The 23,305-nt window shown below is 24.0% G+C and overlaps 1 long non-coding RNA gene across 1 annotated transcript; it reads left to right on the top strand.

The window, feature by feature from the left end:
* Positions 1-2,826: 2,826 nt before the first annotated feature.
* Positions 2,827-3,793, top strand: LOC127290492 (uncharacterized). Its single transcript, XR_007844370.1, has 2 exons — positions 2,827-2,938; positions 3,491-3,793. It is a non-coding gene; the product is annotated as an uncharacterized LOC127290492 (long non-coding RNA).
* The last annotated feature ends 19,512 nt before the right edge of the window (positions 3,794-23,305 follow it).

The raw sequence follows: 23,305 nt of genomic DNA, 5'->3' as shown, positions 1-23,305 counted from the left end.
CCGGTTACGTTGGTACCTGTTACTTTAGTACCATTTAGTTACTATGGTACCAGTAACTTTGGTACTACTTATGTTGGTACCAGTTACTATAGTACCATTTACTTGAGTACAATTTAGTAACTTTGGTACTAGTTATGTTGTTACCAGTTACTTTGTTACCAGTTACTTTGTTACCAGTTACTTTGGTACCCGTTATTTTAGTACCATTTAGTTACAACGGTACCATTTACAATGGTACCAGTAACTTCGCTACTAGTTATGTCGCTATTAGTTACTTTGGTACCAGTTACTTTAGTACCATTTAGTTACAACGGTACCATTTACAATGGTACCAGTAACTTTGGTACTAGTTATGTCGCTATTAGTTACTTTGGTATCAGTTACTTTAGAACCATTTAGTTACAACGGTACCATTTACAATGGTACCAGTAACTTCGCTACTAGTTATGTCGCTATTAGTTACTTTGGTACCAGTTACTTTAGTACCATTTAGTTACAACGGTACCATTTACAATGGTACCAGTAACTTTGGTACTAGTTATGTCGCTATTAGTTACTTTGGTATCAGTTACTTTAGTACCATTTAGTAGTAATTTAGATACCAGTAACTTCGGTACCTGTTACTATGGTACCAGTTACTATGGTACCAGTTACTTTGGTACCAGTTACTTTGGTACCAGTTACTATGGTACCGGTTACGTTGGTACCTGTTACTTTAGTACCATTTAGTTACTATGGTACCAGTAACTTTGGTACTAGTTATGTTGGTACCAGTTACTATAGTACCATTTACTTGAGTACAATTTAGTAACTTTGGTACTAGTTATGTTGTTACCAGTTACTTTGTTACCAGTTACTTTGTTACCAGTTACTTTGGTACCAGTTACTTTGGTACCAGTTACTTTGGTACCAGTTACTATGGTACCGGTTACGTTGGTACCTGTTACTTTAGTACCATTTAGTTACTATGGTACCAGTAACTTTGGTACTAGTTATGTTGGTACCAGTTACTATAGTACCATTTACTTGAGTACAATTTAGTAACTTTGGTACTAGTTATGTTGTTACCAGTTACTTTGTTACCAGTTACTTTGGTACCAGTTACTTTGGTACCAGTTACTTTGGTACCAGTTACTTTGGTACTAGTTACTTTGGTACCAGTTACTTTAGTACCATTTAGTTACTATGGTACCAGTAACTTTGGTACTAGTTATGTTGGTACCAGTTACTATAGTACCATTTACTTGAGTACAATTTAGTAACTTTGGTACTAGTTATGTTGTTACCAGTTACTTTGGTACCAGTTACTTTAGTACCATTTAGTTATTATGGTACCAGTAACTACGGTACCATTTACAATGATACCAGTAACATTGGTACTAGTCAGGATGCTAAAATGTTTATTTTTTATTTTATTTTATAAATTAAAATTTTATTTTCAATTAACATTTTAAATTTAATTTAATAAATGATAATATTTATTTTAATATTTTAATATTTATTTTTATAATTTTTTGTTTAATTAAAAATTGAAATGTATGTTCTGTGAAAAATATTCCATTTTTTTTGTTGTTCTTTTATATATGTGGGATTAGAATAGTTTGATTAGTCATTTTTCTCAAGTGGGTTTCTTTTAAGATTATATATAGGTAGTTGTTTGCTAATTTAATGTAAATGCAACATAAGTGTGATATCATAAGTGGAATGAGAGAGAGAGAGAGAAAATTAAGTGGGGGGAGGAGTAAAAAGAGTCAATTAAGGAGTAAAAGTCCTTGACTTTTAACCACAAATCGTAAATTACCCCGAGGCTAAAGAACATTTTATGTTTTCCGTTTCGTCCTGCATGTAGGATATAGTACTCGCCAGTGTATATATATATATATATATATATATATCTCTGAACTACTACCTGTTATGTTATTAGATGTTATTATATGGATTCTTTATTGCTGGTAGACCACTACAATACACTTGAAATGTAACATTAAGTTCATAATCGTCTTAAAACAATAATCCTCGGGTCATAAGCGCGCTTATTCTTTCTACGCTTTTTTAAAGAGTCACTTTAGTTTTTTTTTTCATTTGTGAAAAATTAAAATTTTTCTTTTTTTAAAAAAAAATACTTGTTTTTTATTCATTAGGTAACAAAATTAATATTTTCATAAAATATTTTTAAAAAATTTACTTATTTGTAATTGGCATTTTTTTGAAATATTTTAATTTAAATTGATAGTTTTTTTTTGCAAATAATAGAAACAATCGTAAAATATAATTAGGGTCTGCCTGCATTTTTTTTTTTTTTTAATACTAATCGCTTTTTCCACCTACGTAAAAAAGTGAATAGAGTCTCTGGGAAATGTATATTAGCATGATAAATAACCGCATAATCTCATCCTTAAAATAACAAGATAAATCAAACGTTGAACTCAAATGATCAAAACAATCCAGATTTAGAAAACCAAGGCTATCAAAAAAAAAAAAAGAATGAAAAAAATGTGCAGTTAAAATTAATTGACTTGAAAATTTTAATAAAGAAAAAATTTCTGTATTTGATTTCATAATTTTTGGATTTTATAAAAATATTTTGTTTCAAACAGTTTTTTTTTTTTTTTTGTCTCCAAATTGTCCTAAATAATTTAATGGAAGAAATTGTTTTTCATGTTGAGCATTTTTAACTGATAATATTATCAAAGAAGGAAAATCGAATAACTATTTATTGTAAACAATTGTTTTGTAGAAAGTAACAAACATCATCAATAAGGAAAAAGTATATAATTATGTTTGATATTTGGTTATAATCTCTAATGATTTGCATTTAAGGATAAGGTTAATTATATATTTAATTTTTTTGCTCGTATATATAAAAAGCCGAACTAAATTTTGTAAATTTCATTCTATCTTCAACTTTCTTGAAAATTCCTTTATTGAAATACTAATTGTAAGTATATGTCAAAATATTCTTTATATTGAAACCCAATTATATTATTATTTGAATTAAATAAAAATATATTTATCTCAGAGTTACCATTTTTTAAATTTCAGTTTATTAAATTTTTAACCATTTTAAATTAATATATAACTGACTTTTTGCAAAAAAAAAATTTTTTTATTTCAAATTTAGAGAGTAAAAATAATTACCTATTTGAACCAAATAAAATATATTGCATCCAAATAAAATTTATTTTGAACTATTTATAATTTTTTTTTGAACCAAATAAAATATATTGCATCCAAATAAAATTTATTTTGAACTATTTATAATTTTTTTTGAACCAAATAAAATATATTTGAACCATTTATAAATATATTTGAACAATTTATTTAAATCAAATAAAAATTACTTGAAACAAATATATTTATTTATCTATGAGAGAAATATATTTTTTTTCCCTTTATTTTAATTAAATTTTTTCTAATACACAAAAAAAGTTAAAATATTTATAATTTTACTGATTATTATTTATTTTCATTTTAATTATTGATTTTGTAGAAATTTCTGCATATAAAATGGCAAGTTTCAAATCTTGTTTATTGGTGGTGTTCTTGGCAACCATATTAATGTTAATGGTACCTTCTATTAATGCCTGTGAACCTAACGGTACTCCATGTCAACCCGATGGAAGTACAGATTGTTGTACAAAATTTTGTTATAAACAAGTAGGATGGGCAATTGGATATTGTAAATAGAGAATTATTTTTAATTACGGTTATTAATAATAACAACAATTAAAAATTACATTTTTCTTCACATGTAAATTTTGATGTAAAAGAAATAAAAATTTGTTAATTTCAATTTAATTTTTTTAAATTATTAAAAAAAATTAATTATTTTAGAAAATAATTTTAATTTATTTTTATTATCTCGTGAAGTAAAAAAAGAAAGTAATTCTGATTATTATTTATGCTCGCACTGTAATAGTATATATATATATATATATATACGAGAAATATAAAATGAATTCCCTGATGTAATTATTTCGCACGACTAATTCGACAAAGTGAGCGCAAATGGTCCTATGCTTGCAAAATTCAGTATCCCTCTAAAATCCGATTGGGTATTTTTTTTTTTCTTTTTCTTTGGGGAGACGCGAAAATCAATACTTTGCCTTACTGTCAAGCCCCCCCTTTGGTTTTCTCTGTGTGTCTAGCTTTGGCTTCTAAATTACTGTGTGTGTGAGAGAGAGAGAATGAGGTTTGCACATATAATATACGCCTAGAGGGCGAATTGCGTTAAGCCCCCCACCCCCTGTGGATTTATGTACACATAACGCATTTATACAGTGGTCTATAACTCTTCAGTATTTTTTATTCAACATTAAAACAAGAAGAAATTAATTTTTCACAATTAAAAATTTTTTTTTTATAATAATAAAAAATTAATAATTTTTTTTTATAATAATAAAAAATTAATAATTTTTTTTTATAATAATAAAAAATTAATAATTTTTTTTTATAATAATCACAAATAATTTGTTCCCTCTTTTTTTGTTATTTATATAATTTTTATTTTTCCTGGAATATATTATAATAATATTTCTTTTAGGACTGTATATAATTTATTCACGTTTATACTTTGTTCATCCCCTATATTTTACATTTGGGTAACATTTTTTTTTCCGGTTTTTAATCAAATTGTTTCTATTTTACGCTCTACGCTTTCCCTCACACATATTATATAATCAGATTCTGTTCTTTTTACTGCTTTTTTATTTCAATTTATTATTTAGTTACAAATTAAAAAGAAATTGTTTTATTAAATAAAACGGTTAGCAAATAAATATTTATTTCAACCAAATAATTTTTTGAATAAAATAATTTTTTTTAATACTATATAGTATCATTTTTTATTATTCTTTTTTTAATTAATTTTAATCACAATTTTTTAATTATTTTTTAAATTATTTTTTATTACAATTTTTTAATTATTTTTTTTAAATTATTTTTATTACAATTTTTTTATTATTTTTTTTTTCCTATATTGTAATATAGTTTTTTTTGTTATTTTGTATTATAGTTTTTTTTTTGTTATTTTGTATTATAGTTTTTTTTATTTTTTATTTATTATTACTATGGTACCATTTACTATGGTACCAGTTACTTTAGTACCATTTAGTTACAACGGTACCATTTACAATGGTACCAGTAACTTTGGTACTAGTTATGTCGCTATTAGTTACTTTAGTATCAGTTACTTTAGTACCATTTAGTTACTATGATACCAGTAACTTCGGTACCAGTTACTATGGTACCAGTTACTATGGTATCAATTAGTTACTATGGTACTAGTTACTTCGGTACCAGTTAGTACGGACTATTTACAATGGTACCAGTAACTTTGGTACTAGTTATGTTGCTATTAGTTACTTTGGTACCAGTTACTTTAGTACCATTTAGTTACTATGATACCAGTAACTTCGGTACCAGTTACTATGGTACCAGTTCCTATGGTACCAGTTACTATGGTACCAGTTACTATGGTATCAATTAGTTACTATGGTACTAGTTACTTCGGTACCAGTTACTACGGTACCATTTACAATGGTACCAGTAACTTTGGTACTAGTTATGTTGCTATTAGTTACTTTGGTACCAGTTACTTTAGTACCATTTAGTTACTATGATACCAGTAACTTCGGTACCAGTTACTATGGTACCAGTTCCTATGGTACCAGTTACTATGGTACCAGTTACTATGGTATCAATTAGTTACTATGGTACTAGTTACTTCGGTACCAGTTACTACGGTACCATTTACAATGGTACCAGTAACTTTGGTACTAGTTATGTTGCTATTAGTTACTTTGGTACCAGTTACTTTAGTACCATTTAGTTACTATGATACCAGTAACTTCGGTACCAGTTACTATGGTACCAGTTACTATGGTATCAATTAGTTACTATGGTACTAGTTACTTCGGTACCAGTTACTACGGTACCATTTACAATGGTACCAGTAACTTTGGTACTAGTTATGTTGCTATTAGTTACTTTGGTACCAGTTACTTTAGTACCATTTAGTTACTATGGTACCAGTAACTTCGGTACTAGTTATGTTGGTACCAGTTACTATGGTACCAGTTACTTTAGAACCAGTTACTTTAGTACCATTAGTTACTATGGCACTAGTTACTATGGAACCTGTTACTATGGTACCAGTTACTATGTTATCAATTAGTTACTATGGTACTAGTTACTTCGGTACCAGTTACTACGGTACCATTTACAATGGTACCAGTAACTTTGGTACTATTTATGTTGCTACCAGTTACTTTGGTACCAGTTACTTTAGTACCATTTAGTAATTATTCTTTTTTTAATTAATTTTAATTACAATGTTTTTATTATTATTTTTTAAATTGTTTTTTATTACAATTTTTTTATTATTGTTTTTTTTCCTATATTGTAATATAGTTTTTTTTTGTTATTTTGTATTATAGTTTTTTTTCTTATTTTTTATTTATTATTTATATCAATATTATATAATTAATATTATTCTTATAAGAAAAAATTGGATTTTATTTTGAAATTGACTATATAAAGTATAAAGTAACTGGCATTCCACACACACACACTCACACACTACAAAGTTAAATGCAAAAAAAAATGGATAGTATTCATCTAGCATACAAATAGAAAATTTACCATCAAGGATATAGCGAAGAATATAAACGCGTTATCTATAAATCTATAGTGACGGCGATTTTTACGACGCCCGTCGTCGAAACGTGTCAGTTTTTGCATACAGATTCCAACGATTTAAATATCCAACCACCCCCCTCCTTCTCTCCCTTAATGTCTAAATTTTTTTTTCTAAAGAAAAAATAGTTTTTTTTTTTTTTATTTCCCACTATCGAAATTTTTTATTAATATAATTTATTATAATTTTCATATATTGAAATTAATTTGTAAATGGAAATTTTCTTGTCATCTGAAAATGAAAGTAAATTAAAGGAAAAATGCATTTTATTTATTAAAAGATATGCGGGACCATGTCTTCAGTTATTAAAAAAAAAAAAAGTCAAATAATATAACTGATAATTGGATATAATTTGTCTCGTGTATATATATATATATATTTAGGGGAGAATATTATTTCCAATTATAACAAAAAGAACATTGTAATCTTATTCTCAGTGAGATTATAGAGACCTACTTTAAAATAAAGTTATAATTAAAATCAGTTAACAAGTTAAAGATATAAATTAATCAGAACCATGAAGTTTAATTAGGCGCAATTAATCCGAATCAAGTGACCCGAAGATATATATACTGCATGTCGATTCGCTTTTATCTTTTTCATGTAAAGGGGACTATATAGAGAGAGAGAGGAGAGGAATCAATTAAGAGAAAAGGAATAAGAAAAAAAATCATCAGAAAATTGTTGAAAAAAAAATTTATAAAATATCGTTAACCAAAAATATAAAAATTATTTACGATTCATTAAAAGATGGTTTATTATTATAATTTATTTTTTATCATAATTGTCGTTTCAAATTTCCCCTTTTTTTTATCCAATATAATGTTTTTTTAATTCTCCCAAAAAATTCCCCACATTTGTAAACAATATTTTTGTTTTTTTTCCCGAAAAAAAAATGTGAATTTCGGAATAATAATGTAATTATAAAAAAGACTTTGTTAATGTAATCTATCGAAGTAATTATAAGAAAATGCGTAGTTAACATTTTAACAATATATATGCAATATATCTGAAAGACTTATATTGAAATAATGAAATTGATAGGAAATGAGCGATAGATAAGACTTGAGAAATATAATATAAATTAATGGATTCAATTAGTGTGTCTGTGTGTTGGTCGATGTTTATATATATATATATATATATATATATATATATATATGCAACAAGAAAATAACCAAAAGGATCTATATAGAAAGTATATATTAATTTTCTATCTAATTCTTTATTCCAATCGGAAAAGATTTATTTTTGATTTAATCAAATGATAATTGAATGGAATTTTTTTTAAATACCTACACTCAGAAAAAAGATATGCAATATTTTTCTCAGAGCGAAATATTTGTTTGTTTCAAATAAATTTCAATTGTTTTAAATAAATTTTATTTGTTTCAAATAAATTCCATTTGTTTCAAATTAATTTTGTTTTAATTAAAATTTTTATTTGTGCTAAATAAAATATGTTATTTATAGGCTAAATAATTTTTTTTATAAAAAAAAATATTAAGCTCTTTTATATATTTTTATTTGATTCAAATAAATGAAAAATTATTACTTTACAATTTATTTAGTTTTAGTATATTTAAATAAAATCATTAAAAAAAAGTGGTACTCTAGTAGTTTTAAAGAAAAATAGATAATCAGAAAAAAAAATGACGATACGTGACTGAGGAATAGTATTTAATAATATAATAATATATAAAACTGTTGGATAGAAAAATTGTCTATAAAAGGCACGTTCCTTCATCTCACAAATCTTTTTATTTCTCAATATATATGTATAGAAGCTAGAATAGCACTTGTGCGCCTCGAGAACAAAGGATCGAGAATAAAATATAGGGTGGGCGATATATAATATATATGAAATAGGAACTAGAGAATAGAAGATAAAAAATATTACAATTGCATATTATATCAAAAGTTGCATAGATAAAATTTTATATATCCAAATAATTGTGACAATTTAAAAAAAAAAAAAAATTTTAAAACCTTAAAGAAACTTGAATATTTTTAAAAAGTTTAAAAAAAATTTTTAAGAAATTGTAAACTTTAAATAGTTTTTTTTTTATCATTTTAAATTAATTAACACTTTGCGGAATATAAAAGATATGAAAAGAAAAAAAAATGGTGATTATTTGCGAAGTGTATATATTAGAAAGAGGGTTGTACAACAACGGTATTAAAATACTTAGCCACGTGGGTATTTATCCATCAGGATCTGAAATTAATGCATATTAACGATCCTTATGGGATAAGCACAACCCTTCGCTTAAACCCAAGCTTAGTGCTGAGAGCTTAAGAAGACCTCTCTCTCTCTCTCTCTCTCTCTCTCTCTCTCATAACGGGTGATCATTTTTTTTCCCACAATTGATTTTCATTACAAAAATAATTTTCTATTTTAGATATAGATAAATAAATTAATAGATAAAATAACTATAATTATAATTTATTATATAGAGAAAATTAATTTGTTTTATTCATATTACACTGAGAAGCAAAAAATTTAGTGTTTGCAACAAAATTGTTTGGTTAGGCAATTTTGGTTTTTGTAACCAAATTTTGGTTGGCTGAAACAAAGTCATAGAGTTATCTCAACCAAACATTTGGTTATAGGCCAACAAAATTATTTGGTTGAACATTTTTAAATTCCAACCAAAATTTGGTTTCGACAAAACAAAATAATTTGGTTAACACAACAAAATCTAAAAAACCAAATGATCGTTTGTTGTCCTAACCAAAATTTGGTTAAATTTTTTTTGTTCAACCAAACATTTTTGTTGACCTAACAAAAAAACTTTGGTTGCGCTAACCAAACATTTTTGTTGACCTAACAAAAAAAATTTGGTTGCGCTAACCAAACATTTTTGTTGACCTAACAAAAAACACTCAACCAAATTTTTTTGGTTGACTCAAACAAATAGTTTGGTTGCTTAAATACCAACAAAATTTTTTTTAATGGCCCAACCAAATTTTGGTTGCTCTGACTAAACATTTTTCTCAGTGTAAATATATTTAGTTCAATTAAATATTTACTTGAACATTTTTTCTAATTTTTTTTTTCTCGATTTACTTTATAAATTTTAAATGAAAGGAAAAAATGAATTTGAAAAAATAAAATTCTCAATAAAAAAAAAATTAAGCATAACTTTAAGAGAGAAAGAGAATTTTTATGCTTGTGAGGGAAAAATAAAAAAATTATATTATGTCGAACACCCCTTATATATTCTTAGTATGGGGCTGGCACGCACCACTATATGGGGGTCAGCACGCGACCAGCTGTCTCGTCAACTGGGGTTACCAGGGAATACCATCTAAAATGAGGGACATAGGGAATATTCGTTGAGGAGAACCAATAGTGTGTTATGTGCCTTTGCTTTTTGCCAAGGAGGGTCAATGTACTTTCAAGTTTCATTATTCCCACAATAGTCGTCGTTTTAATTCGCGGTTGACACAATATATTCGCCAACATCCTATATATATATACATTATCATTCCTCTCAATTAATTATAATGAAACTATAATATCTACAATTTTTAAAATATTTGTCTGCATTTAAATTTACTTTTAAAAAGAAAGAAAAAAAAATTCCTCTCAAATTAAGAGGATTTAGAAATTTTGAAGCTGTCTCATCAATAAAAATTAAACACAATTTTTTTCAACTTTTTATTTATTAATATAAATTTATATTTAATTTACAATAAATTTATAATCGAATTAAATTAATTAATAATAAAATTTAGTTCGAATTTTTAAATCTTCCATCATTTGCGTAGACAATTTGGCGTTTTATAAAAAATTCTATCAATAAAAATTTGAACAATTGAAAATATAAATTTTGTTTAATAAAAATTGTCATAAAAAGAAATTTTTATTAAATGCTAATTCAAAAAATAAAGTCGAAAAAAATAATTATTTTTCGTGATTTTAATATTATATAGATTTCACTTTATTGTTGATTCAGATGTTGAATTTTTTGTTATTATTCATCCATTTTTATAATTTAATTTTCTCTATTTAAAAAATTAAACTAAATTAAAAAAAATATATTGAAAAATTTGAATATATAATAAAAAATGTTTTATACATAAAAAGGTGAATAAACCTTATAAAAATGAAATAAACGGACACTTATAACTTTTAAAATATAATACCAAGATAAACATATTTAGTAATATAATTTATTATTCTGATGAAAATTATTTTGGCAAACAGAAAGATATGTTTGCGGCATACATAATAAATTGTTTTAATAATGTTGTATAAAGCAATGTCATATATAATTTTATTTCTTATGACGTTTTGCCAAAAGAGAAAATTAATTATTTTAATATTTTTTTTTATGTTTATTAATATATTGATTTCTTTTTTTATATATATAAATAAATTATAAATTTAAATTATTTATTTTTATTTTGAATTATTAAATAAATTAATAAAAAAAAATATTAATATATTTTCTGAGAGCTAATTTCATAAATTGAATCTAGAAATTTGGAACAAGGACACATTGACCTTCTTCCAAATTTCTTTTTTTTTGTCCCACTCATTATAATTATTTATTGCATTTTTAATCAATATGTACAAAATTTAGAGAATTAATATATAATTATAGAGAAAAAAACCAAAAAAAAATTTTTTTTTTATATTATTATTTCAATCGTGTTGAAAATTGAGTATTTGGCATTGGTCCATACACACAATCCATTATAGGACGTTTTCTTAGAACCAATCTGAATGTGGGGCTTACCACTCACGACCCTCTGCACGAGCCAATACGAATTCACGTGCCAGAAAAATACCGCCAATCGTATTTCGTTTTACCGCTATTATATATATATACCTTTACCTTTGAAATTGCGGGATTATCCCCCACGTATACATACATAAAAGTATTTTGCAATCTAGAGTTGTAAATAATGAAAAGATATTTTCTATACACGCGAAGAAATAATGTGTGGATTAAATGGTTTTCAAAATAATTGTGAAATAATTAAATTTATTGTAAAATTTTTTTTTCTAATTGAATTTAATTATAATTAGAAAATTAAAAAAAATTATTTATTATTTAACTATATTCATTATTTGTTCAACAATTAATTGTTTATTTAACAGTTAATTATTTATTTACAATTAATTGCATATTTAACAATTAGTTATTTATTTAACAATTAGTTATTTATTTAACAATTAATTATTTTGTTACTAATTAATTGTATATTTAACAATTATTTATTTACAATTAATTGTATATTTAACAATTACTTATTTATTTACAATTAATTATTTTCTTATCAATTAATTATTTAATTCACAATTAATTATTAATTTACAATTAACTGTGTATTTAGCAATTAATTATTTACTTAACAATTAGTTATTTACTTAACAATTAATTATTTTGTTACTAATTAATTGTATATTTAACAATTAATTATTTTGTTACTAATTAATTGTATATTTAACAATTATTTATTTACAATTAATTGTATATTTAACAATTACTTATTTATTAACAATTAATTATTTTCTTATCAATTAATTATTTAATTGATAATTAATTATTAATTTACAATTAACTGTGTATTTAGCAATTATTATTTACTTAACATTTAGTTATTTATTTAACAATTAATTATTTTGTTACTAATTAATTGTATATTAAACAATTATTTATTTACAATTAATTGTATATTTAACAATTACTTATTTATTTACAATTAATTATTTTCTTATCAATTATTTATTTAATTGACAATTAATTATTAATTTACAATTAACTGTGTATTTAGCAATTAATTATTTACTTAACAATTCGTTATTTATTTACAATTAATTATTATTTAGCAATTAATTATATTGTCTTATAAATAAATTATTTATTTAACAATTAATAGTTCAATTTATTTATTATTGTAATAAATTGTAAATTAATTAATTTTTAATTATTTAACAGTAAATCCTGTTTTTTTTATGGGGGTGTATCGATCACTTTTTCGCGGAAATTTATTTGCGATGTAAAATGAGAAATATAATTATTATTATCAATTCATATATATATATATATATATATATATCGTGTGGTCATTGTACTTATAGAGATCAGCAGGCGCAATTTTTTTTTCTCTTCCACGCATTTGCAATATCATTTTTTATCTCAAATATATCTATTCTGCAGATTAAGATTGCAGTCTGCGATTATATTATCTTTCACTTTGTATATATGAATTATCAAGTTGAAAAATCATGATTTAAAGATCATAACTTTTTCAGACACTTTTTTCCAATCTCTGATCGATGGATAATAATATACGAAAAAAAAAAATTAAATATCAATTTTTTACAAATTAATATTTTTTTTAATTATTAAAAAATTTACTATTTTTATTATTATTAAAAAAATAGTGAGAAAGTTTACTCTTTTTATTATTATTAAAAAATAGTAAAAAAGTTTACTATTTTTATAAAAATAATAATAATAATAATAATAATAATAATAATAATAATAAAATTATTGAAATAATTAGTTATTTTAAATAACATTTTCCATGTATTCGATCACACAGTGGAATTTCTTTTGTTTTACTATCTATCCTTTAATTTATTTTCTTTAGATTGTAAACGAGCAATTAAAACAATGTTTCTGTGACTCTTTTTTTTTCTCTATATCTTTTGTGTGATCTTGTATAATTTTTTATTTATTATCTTTTCCGCGAACACATTTTTTTTTTCAATTTTCTTTTGCAACTGTTTTTTTTTTTTTTAATTGAATAGGTATCGCATATATATATATATGGAGTAGATTTTTAATAAATGTAATTAAAATAACAAAATTATACCGTTATTTTTTTTTACTATATATTTATAAAATTCTCTTTACAATTAAACGACCCTGACGCTAATTATATTTCCAGACACAAGGTCGTGGTCGCCTATCCCAAGATGATCTCCAATGGATCATATTGAGGATTTGCGTAATCGATGGGGGGGAAAAAAAGAATCGAAAATTGAAAAAAAAACAAAGAATTATTATTGATATTTTTTTGTGAAGATTAAAATAGTTGAATATTACAAGATTAAGATTATACAAAGTCGTTTAATTATTACATTCATGTCTGATAATAATATTTATTATTATATTTTTATTGTTCTAATTATTATTAGAAAATATTATATATAAAATTTAAAAAAAAATGTAGATTTTTACAATATTTTTTTTCTTTTTTTTTTAATTTAAATTTTTGATTTAAAAATACAGACATTTGTATAGAAAAAAATTTCTTTTGGAAATTATTTTTTTTCTCTCTAATTGAACAAAAAAAAAAAAATTAAATACATCTTCATTAAAAAAAGATTCTTTAAAAAAAAACGATATAATTTTTTAAAAAAGGGGGATAAAAATGCAGAGGGGGTTAAGAGGTTATTAGGGATCTCGAGGACCCAAAAAAAGAAAGAAGAACGACGAATGTAGGCGGATTTCAGTATTTTTTTTTTCACCTTCGCGGATTTACTCTTCTTCCTCATCATCTTCTGTGAAGATTAGAAGTTTGTGCTATGCCCACGCGATCAGTATCTTTTTTTTAAATTTATTTTTTTCATCAAGGTCCACTCTTGCACTATGTATAATATATATATATATATATATATATACATAAATTGAAAAATATGAGTAGCTGTTATTTTCAGTAGATCGAGATATAATAATAGACTTGAAAATTATAGTAGAAGAGGGTCTATGCTTTTTATGGTTCCTAATTGATGAATAGCATCTAATAATTTTGCAAGAAGGTTTAATAAAGCTCATAGAATTGATTCGCATAGTTCGCCCTCTGCTCTCAAAAAAAACACACGATGACGAATAGGAAAAAAAAAAATTGAGAAAAAATTCCAGATGAAATAACCCTTTTTCTACATTGAGATAAAAGTAACGCCTACATGAGGGGGCTTTCAATTTGATTGGTTGTCTTTTCAAGGTCATGCAACGATAGCCAATTGCGTCTCTTGACCTTGAAGACTATGGCCAATGAAAATCGTGTGCACAAATTCCGACTCTTTTTTTTTACATTCTTTAATTATTATACGAATTTTTTAAAACTGGTTTTATTATTATTATATAATTATTGATAACTTATATTTTATTTATTTATTATTATTTTTTTGCTATTTTATTATTATTATTATTATTAATTATATTTGAAAATTCTAAAAAATATCAATTTTTATGCATTGATTTTGAAGAAAAAATCACGAATCTTTATCGTTAGCAGCTGACAATTTCTATATGGATTTATGTGTTTATGTCTAACACCTGGATAGCGTGGGTGTAATTCATAAAGGGCTTCCCCTTTTTCGTGTCGTGAATATAACTCGCTACTTTCTATACCTATTTGACAAAAATTCTCTTGATTTTCACGTTGAAATTAAATAAACTTCAAATTTGTTTCTACAAAAAAAACTGTTATTGAAAATTTTCAATACACACTAATTTAAAATTATCAAATTGATACCAAAAATATCAAATTGATATAAAAATTTGTATCAATTTGATATTTTTGGTATCAATTTGATACATTCAAATTTGTGTGATAATAATTTAAATAATTAAAAAATAAAATAATTTATATAAATTCTTAACTCTTATTTTTTTTGTATATTTTCAAAAATATATTTCCTATGACCTTTTTTCGTTAACCTTTTGATTATAGAGCAAAAAAAAATATATTTCCCACAAATGAAACCCGCAGCAATATTCTTAAGAATTAAAATAGAATACAAATATATAATCCCGTGAGAATTTATATTTGAAAAAAAAAATTTTCTTATTATTATTCAATAAAATAATGTACTATTCGCTCCCCCTTTTGTATATATATATATATATATATATATATAATGTGTGAGATGTGGGCGGGGTAAAGAAAAAATAAGTGTAAAAAGCACAATCAAGACCAGAGGCATATCAGAGACGCGGTTGTTCGCAAACGATTGCAACATTATTATATCCAATGTGTTTACGAGGCTCAGTGAAGGTTCTGGCTAAAAGGGTCAGTGAGCCAGGGTCACACGATTCGAATTCATATAAAACGTTTTTAAAGTTGTATATATATATATATATATATATATATATGCTTTTAACGCTTTTGATATATACACACACTAACACATTATTATCATCATCATCATCATCATGCCTCCCTGATTCTCGAACGATGTTCACCTTGTCGAAAGCGACAGAAAATGATGACAACAATTAAGTGCCCATTAGCGAGACCACAGTGAGATCTCATCGGCACTCTCGATCTTTTTGATCTCGCACTTGCAAGTTTCCATATAAATGATTTAACCACATATATAATTTTTACACATATGAACAATCCTTACGTGAATGTGTGTATATTATCGTAATCGTTGATCGATATGCACAATCACATACGCTAACAAGGACAAAATCATTATTATTATTATTATTATTATTATTATTATTATTATTACATCATGGGTATGTGTATATACAGAAAAGTAGTGGCGTGATTATTTATTTTTTATAATGTAATTGACTGGAAAGAAATTACCAAAAAAAAGCATTCTTCCCTGAGTTTGTTTTCCAAGTTTCTAATAAGAGGAGGAACAATTGTATTTTTAATCTTTGTGGTTCGCTCATTTTCATTCTAAATTAGGTGCCTTAACTATTTTTTCTGAATTTAATTGAAAATTTTTTTTTTGGTAGATTTCGACATTACCGACTGGTCAAGTATTTCCCACAGTTTTTCTTGAAAACTATAAATCGTATTTTTGAAATTTTTCTACGATTCGATTACTTATGGTTTAGGCTAAATGCCACTGGTATTTTTTTTCCGTTTTCGCTACAAAATTTTCGATAGATTTCAACATTACCGACCGGCCAAGTAGTAATATTTCTCAGTTTTTCTTCAAAATTATAAGTCATATTTTTGAAATTTTTCAACGATTCGTTTACTTAAGGTTTAGGCTAAATGCCACTAGTATTTTTTTTCCTTTTTCGCTACAAAATTTTTGGTAGATTTCGACATTACCGACTGGCCAAGTATTTCCCACAGTTTTTCTTGAAAACTATAAATCGTATTTTTGAAATTTTTCTACGATTCGTTTACTTAAGGTTTAGGCTAAATGCCACTGGTATTCTTCTCCAAATATCGCTACAAAATTTTCGGTAGATTTCGACATTACCGACTGGCCAAATATTTCCCACAGTTTTTCTTGAAAATTATAAGTCATATTTTTGAAATTTTTTAACAATTCGTTTACTTATGGTTTAGGCTAAATGCCACTGGTATTTTTTTCCGTTTTTGCTACAAAATTTTCGGTAGATTTCGACATTACCGACCGGCCAAGTAGTAATTCAAATATCGCCACGAAATTTTTGGTAGATTTTAACTAACAAAATAATAGATTTCTTGGCTATTCTAATCGTTTCATTTTTAAAATAAAAAAAAAAAAAAATTTTTTTTATTTTTTCTTCTTTAATTTTGCTAATTTTTTTTTTACTTCTTGAAACTAAACAGCTTTTAGTATTAGTGTTCACCTTGTCAAAAATGTTTACGATTCGCTATTGGCCCACAAGTGTGTGAAATATATATATATATATATATATATATATATATTTATTGTCAGTGTGTGGCAAATATCTGCCTTCACTTGTCATTGGTTAAACTATAATTGAGTCGTGTTTGGGATTGGCTCGGGGGTGGCAAAATACTAAGTCATCGTCTCCAAATTTGGAAAACTGGCTCGTCGCCAATTTGCAAAAAAGAAAAAAAAAAAAAAAAAAAGAACTTTCCTAAAGGGTCTTGTCAGAATATGTTCAGTCCCCTTATTCGAAAGTTGTTTTCTTTTTCTTTCTTTTTTCATTCTTTGCTTCTTTATATTCACTTTCAGTTGACATTTGCCATCTTTCTCACAAGGTAACACGTATACAGACACACAAAGCAAGAAATAACAATAAATTTTTTTCAAATTTTTTTTTGTAAACTTCTCTAAATGACATCAATTTGTTTCATCGTTGAGAAAATAAAAAAAAAGAATCTTTCTCCATCCATAACAGATTATTATAATTAATATATTGGAAAAATTTGTTTATTAAAAAAATTTTATTTTTAAAATGGGAATTGATTCATCATACCGGACACAACAATAGAAAAATAAATGAATAATTGAAAGTAATTTTTTTCTCATATAGAAATTATCAATTAACGGACGGTATATAAATAAATCAAAATTATTATTTTTATAATAATTATTATTATTATTGTTATTTTTATTATGTCATATAATTATTATTATTATTATCTTAATACAAAATTAGAAAAATTTTATAAGTTTTTGTAATTTTTTTTTTCATTTATTGAAAACTAAAATTTGTTCGTTCTGGTAAAATACAATTTGGTGAAAATTTAATGTTCATTTCTGGAATTTGTTGCGTGTGTTTTGTCTTATTTTGATGGTCAGTGAACCATTAATTCTGAATAGAACACAAAACAGGTTTGTTTTTCATTTTTTTTTTTAAGTTTTGATTTTTGTTTCTATTTTGAAATATTAAATATTTCAAAAATAGATAATATTCACAATTTTTTTTCAATATTATATAACATCGTAAATTAATGATAAAATATTAGGGTAAAAAGTGTTTATGTTCTTTTTTTTCATAAAAAAAAAAGAAACATTCGTTTTCATTAGAATAATTTAATTATTAGTCTTCTGTTCAAACTAATAATAGGCACTCAACGCTCATTATATCATAAAAATTATTTCGATATAGAAATATAATGCCTCGGGCAAATTAAAAATCCAATATTTATTTGCTTATATATATATATGAAACCGTGTGGATTGTGTCAAGGATGCTATTTATTAGAAGGATACAATCGCATTTATGAATATTTATTCAATATTTTCAATTTCACGCACGCACATGTTTACGGAATTTTAATCAGAGGACGTTAATTAAAATTCTATTGTGTGTTCAATGCGCGCCGTTACTTGAACCTTTTCCAAATATATTTTTCATTTGATCGATTGAAAAAAAAATGCTACACAAATAAATTAATACATATTTTTCTTTGAAAAGTTCATTTATATATATTAGAAAAATTTATTTTCGTTTTGATTAATCATTTAGTTTATCAAGTTGAATATATCGTTTAGTTTAACTGGTTTTTATTATTATCTTTTTCTTTTTTTATTTTATATATATCCTATTAGTTCTCTTGTTGTGACAGCATTATTAATTTCGACACTATTTTACTATATATATTTTTTCTTCGCTATTGTTCAAACAATCTTCAAAAAAAAAGGGAAAAAGTTTCTTCTTTTTAAAATTTAAGGTGGGCGGGATTCATATTGTAATTCCAAAGACATAGTGCGGCTATACATCATCTGCATTAGTCTCAGAACGCTCATTACCTTATGAGTATAGATTCATTTTAAAAGGCAAGATTAGGGAGGGAGAAGGAAATATTTTTATAACTGTTTTTTAAAAGGAAAAAAAATTAAATTTTGTTTTTTAAAAAGAAATTAAATTTTGTTTCTTAAAAAGAAATTAAATTTTGTTTTTTAAAAAAAAATTAAATTTTGATTTTTAAGAAGAAATTAAATTTTGTTTTTTAAAAAGAAATTAAATTTTGTTCTTTGAAAAAAAAAATTAAAAATTGTGTTTCTTAAAAAAATTACAAAAATTTTCCTTCCATTTTTTTTTGAAATTTTAGAAAAATTCATTTAACTTTGGTAATATTTTTATTTGCCTGTAGATTTTTCAAAAACTAATATATATATATATATATGTTTAATGGTTCGATTAGTGATTTTCAATGGACAAAATGATAACGAAAGATTTTAACTAATTTATAATTTATCATTTTCATTATTGTATATTGTAATTGCTTTTTTTGTCATTAACTTTCATTTATGTATACCATTTTTCTTTATGACAATTTATTTCCAATTTGAAAAATGATTTTCCTCATATTAAAATTCCATTAAATGACAATGCATTTACCAAAAAAAAAACTTGTGTTTTTTCATATGTAATTTCGTAATAATTGATTTTTATCTAGTTGCCCAAATACTTAACAGTAGTATTAATGGTATAATTTGATTTTTTTTATTATTACTATTATCATTATTATTATTATTATTGTTATTATTATTGTTATTATTATTATTATTATTATTATTATTATTACTATTATTACTATTATTATTATTATTATTAATAATTAATTCTTAAAATTAGTGGAAATATAAAAAGTAAAAAATTGATAACTTTATTAATTTTCGTTCTTTGCTTTATAACAATTAATTTTTACTTTCGATAATCAGGTGAAAAAAAAACGTAAATGAGTAATAGGCCAGTAGAGTTCAGCCCTCGAAATGAAATTGAAATAGAAGAAGAAATTAAATGCGTCATTTCTCTGTCGCGTCGAAAGATAGCATTATCATCTAGCCAAGTGCACTGCTTTTATCTTGCATTTATATTTTCTCTCTCGCCCTCTCTTTTTTTATATATATATATACTCATTTTATTCCGAGATGACCGAGTTCATACTTCCGAGAGCAAATCGTGAATGTTGATGAGAGATACACACACACATATCGCTTATGGAAAATTAAAAAAAAAAAAAACAAATATTTTGATACAAAAAAAAAAAAAAAATTTCCTAATAAAATTAATAAGATTTTTTCCTTCTTGTTTAAATACATATAGTTAAAAAATTAATTTTTTAAAAATCGTTTTATTAAAAAACTATAATATATTTTTTATTTTTATTAGGTAATTATTTATTTATTAATTTTTTTATTAAGATTATTAAACATATAATTAATATAATTTTTATTTTTATTAATTATTTATTTATTAATTGTTTATTAAGAATATTAAATATATAATTAATACATATTTTATTTTTATTAATTATTTATTTATTAATTTTTTATTAAGATTATTTTAAATATATAATTAATATATTTTTTATTTTTATTAATTATTTATTTATTTATTAATTTTTTATTAATAGGGATTAAAAATATAATTAATATAATTATTTTTTATTAAAAATATATTTATAAATAAAATTTTTATATTAAAAAAAGAGCGCAGAAAATAAAAAAAAAAAATGATAGAAACTAGTTTTTTTTTACCGAGAAATTGAAAGGACAATGATTTAATTTTCTGCAAAAGTCTGACAACATAATTTTAATAAAAACAATACATTGTTTCAAGGAAAAGTCCCATACCGATCCCTTTCCAGTAATCGTGAGTATACATATGTTCTTGAAAAATTAGTTCAACCCCATTTTGCCAATAATTTCCATTTCTTTTGTCATCGTCATTATTATTATTATTATTATTTTCTATGATTCGAGAGAGGAATTTTTTTTATATGCGGGCTATATTTATTCTTTGGTTTCGTTGGCGCACCTTATTCGTTATTTGATGCCTCGCGGTATATGCAAAATATATAATGAACTCTCATTGCCACCTGGGAGAGTGAACAGGTTAAAAAAAAAAATTATAATCGAGCACGCGTGTTTATATATTATACATGCAATTTCCATTATAATTTTATTCGTCATTCGTATCTATAGGCAAATTGTTTTGTTTGACTAGGATCGAACCTCTCTATCTCCCTATATACATCGTATATGTAAATTAATCCTGACAATTCACATATATTTAATGGAGGTATATCGATATAATTATTATACACATTGGAGACGTGCCCCTAAAGTCTCTTTGAGAATCGATTTGATATAAAGACTTGACATTAATCACAAAACAGTGGCACTGTAAATAAAGAAGACAATAGAATTGCAATTATCGCAAATGTAACTCAATTCATCTTTATTTCAGTCCATCACATTTTTTTTTTTTTTTTTATTCCATCATTATCTTTATCTTACAAAAAAAAGAAATCAGTGCCAATAAATATTTGTGGCGTATTTCATATGGACCCAAGAAGCAAAAAAAATTATAGGTTATGTTTTGAAAATTTTAAATAAAGAGAATCAATTCTCAATAGAAAGCATTGATGTTTACGTCATTACATAGAAAATATTTTTTAAAAACTGATTTTTATTTTATAAATAATAATTTTAATTTTCAAATAAAATAAAACTTTATAATCAAAACTGTCGTAAACATAACCTCTATAATTTGTTTGCTTCTAAGGTCCCGCGAGTGCGTCAGATTTATTTGTTTCAAAAATAAATTTTATTTAAAATAAAAATGATACTTTCGCTAAATAAAATTTTACTTGCCCTTTAATTAAATTTTATGTGTTTAAAATAAATTTTAAATTTACAGATTTGAATTTTTTAAAAATTAAATTACTAAAATATTTTAATATATAATTAATTTTAAGGAATTAATTTTATCTAATATTATTTTAAAATACAGTGAGAAAATTTATTATTCTTAATAATATTATATATAATAATTACCGGAGTGTTACATTTATATTATTTTTTGTTTACAGATTGGAGTAAAGAAAATAATAAAAAATAGTTTAATTAGCTATACTTTCATCTCCTGTTTAAAAATGCGTGAGTAAAAATATTCTCTATTTGAAAATTATAATTTTCAAGTATTATTTCTGCCGTCCAAAGTAAAAAAGCCGTAAACAACAATGTTTTTATTGTTAATTATATATACTTTTTACTTTAAAAGGCAGATTTGTTTGTCGAAGGGATTATACCTGCATCCCAACCTCTGTTTACATTGAAAGGTACAAAGGTTGGTTCCGCAGATCACAATAATTGAAAATCCCAAAGGTAATTAAAAGCAGTTGCAAATCGTGTACCAACCTGTTTAGACGCGTCGTTAACGCGAATTTTAATTTTCTAATTTTAAAATATTCAGTAATATAAATTCCCTATTTTGTTTAATATAAATTCTCTACTTTTTTAAATATTTTCTATTTTTTTAAATATAAATTTTCTACTTTGTTTTTTTTTTTTATTTTCAAAATAGCTTCGTGAGTGTTTGAATTTTTTAATTCGAGAACAAAAAAATTTTAGTGCTTTTTTCTTTACTATGTTTAAATTTTTACCATTTCGGGAGTGTTCGAAATTTTTAAAACCTCGATCGCTAAAAGTCATTAGAAAAAGTATTTTAATTATTATTATATTATTATTGTTATATTAAAGTATATTAATTTATAGTTAAATTCAGAAGTTTTCGACAATTTTTAAATCGCGAGTGTTTCTGGAAGTTCTTGTTCAAAATGAAGACATCAATTGCCAGACTAAGGTTAGCGATATATTTTTTATAAACAATCATTTTCTTGTAATTAATAGTAAACTATAATTACTATATATATAGTAAATAATTATTATAATATAGTAAATAATTATTATAATATAGTAAATAATTATCATAATATAGTAAATAATTATCATAATATAGTAAATAATTATCATAATATAGTAAATAATAATTATTATAATAGCAAAATATAATAATTTCTCGTTAATTTTTGTACGCAAAAAGAATCGTTTTATTCCCAAGGTTTAAAAGACACTGTTTTAAACCCTAGGAGGAAAAAATTATTTTACTTTCTTATTTTATTTATTTATAG

Source organism: Leptopilina boulardi, unplaced genomic scaffold (genome assembly GCF_019393585.1).
Source record: "Leptopilina boulardi isolate dan_hultmark-lab unplaced genomic scaffold, ZJU_Lbou_2.1 LbouV2_70, whole genome shotgun sequence".
NCBI classification, from domain to species: Eukaryota; Metazoa; Arthropoda; class Insecta; order Hymenoptera; family Figitidae; genus Leptopilina; species Leptopilina boulardi.
The sequence above is the reverse complement of the archived record's forward strand: the minus strand, read 5'-3'. Positions and strand labels throughout refer to the sequence as shown.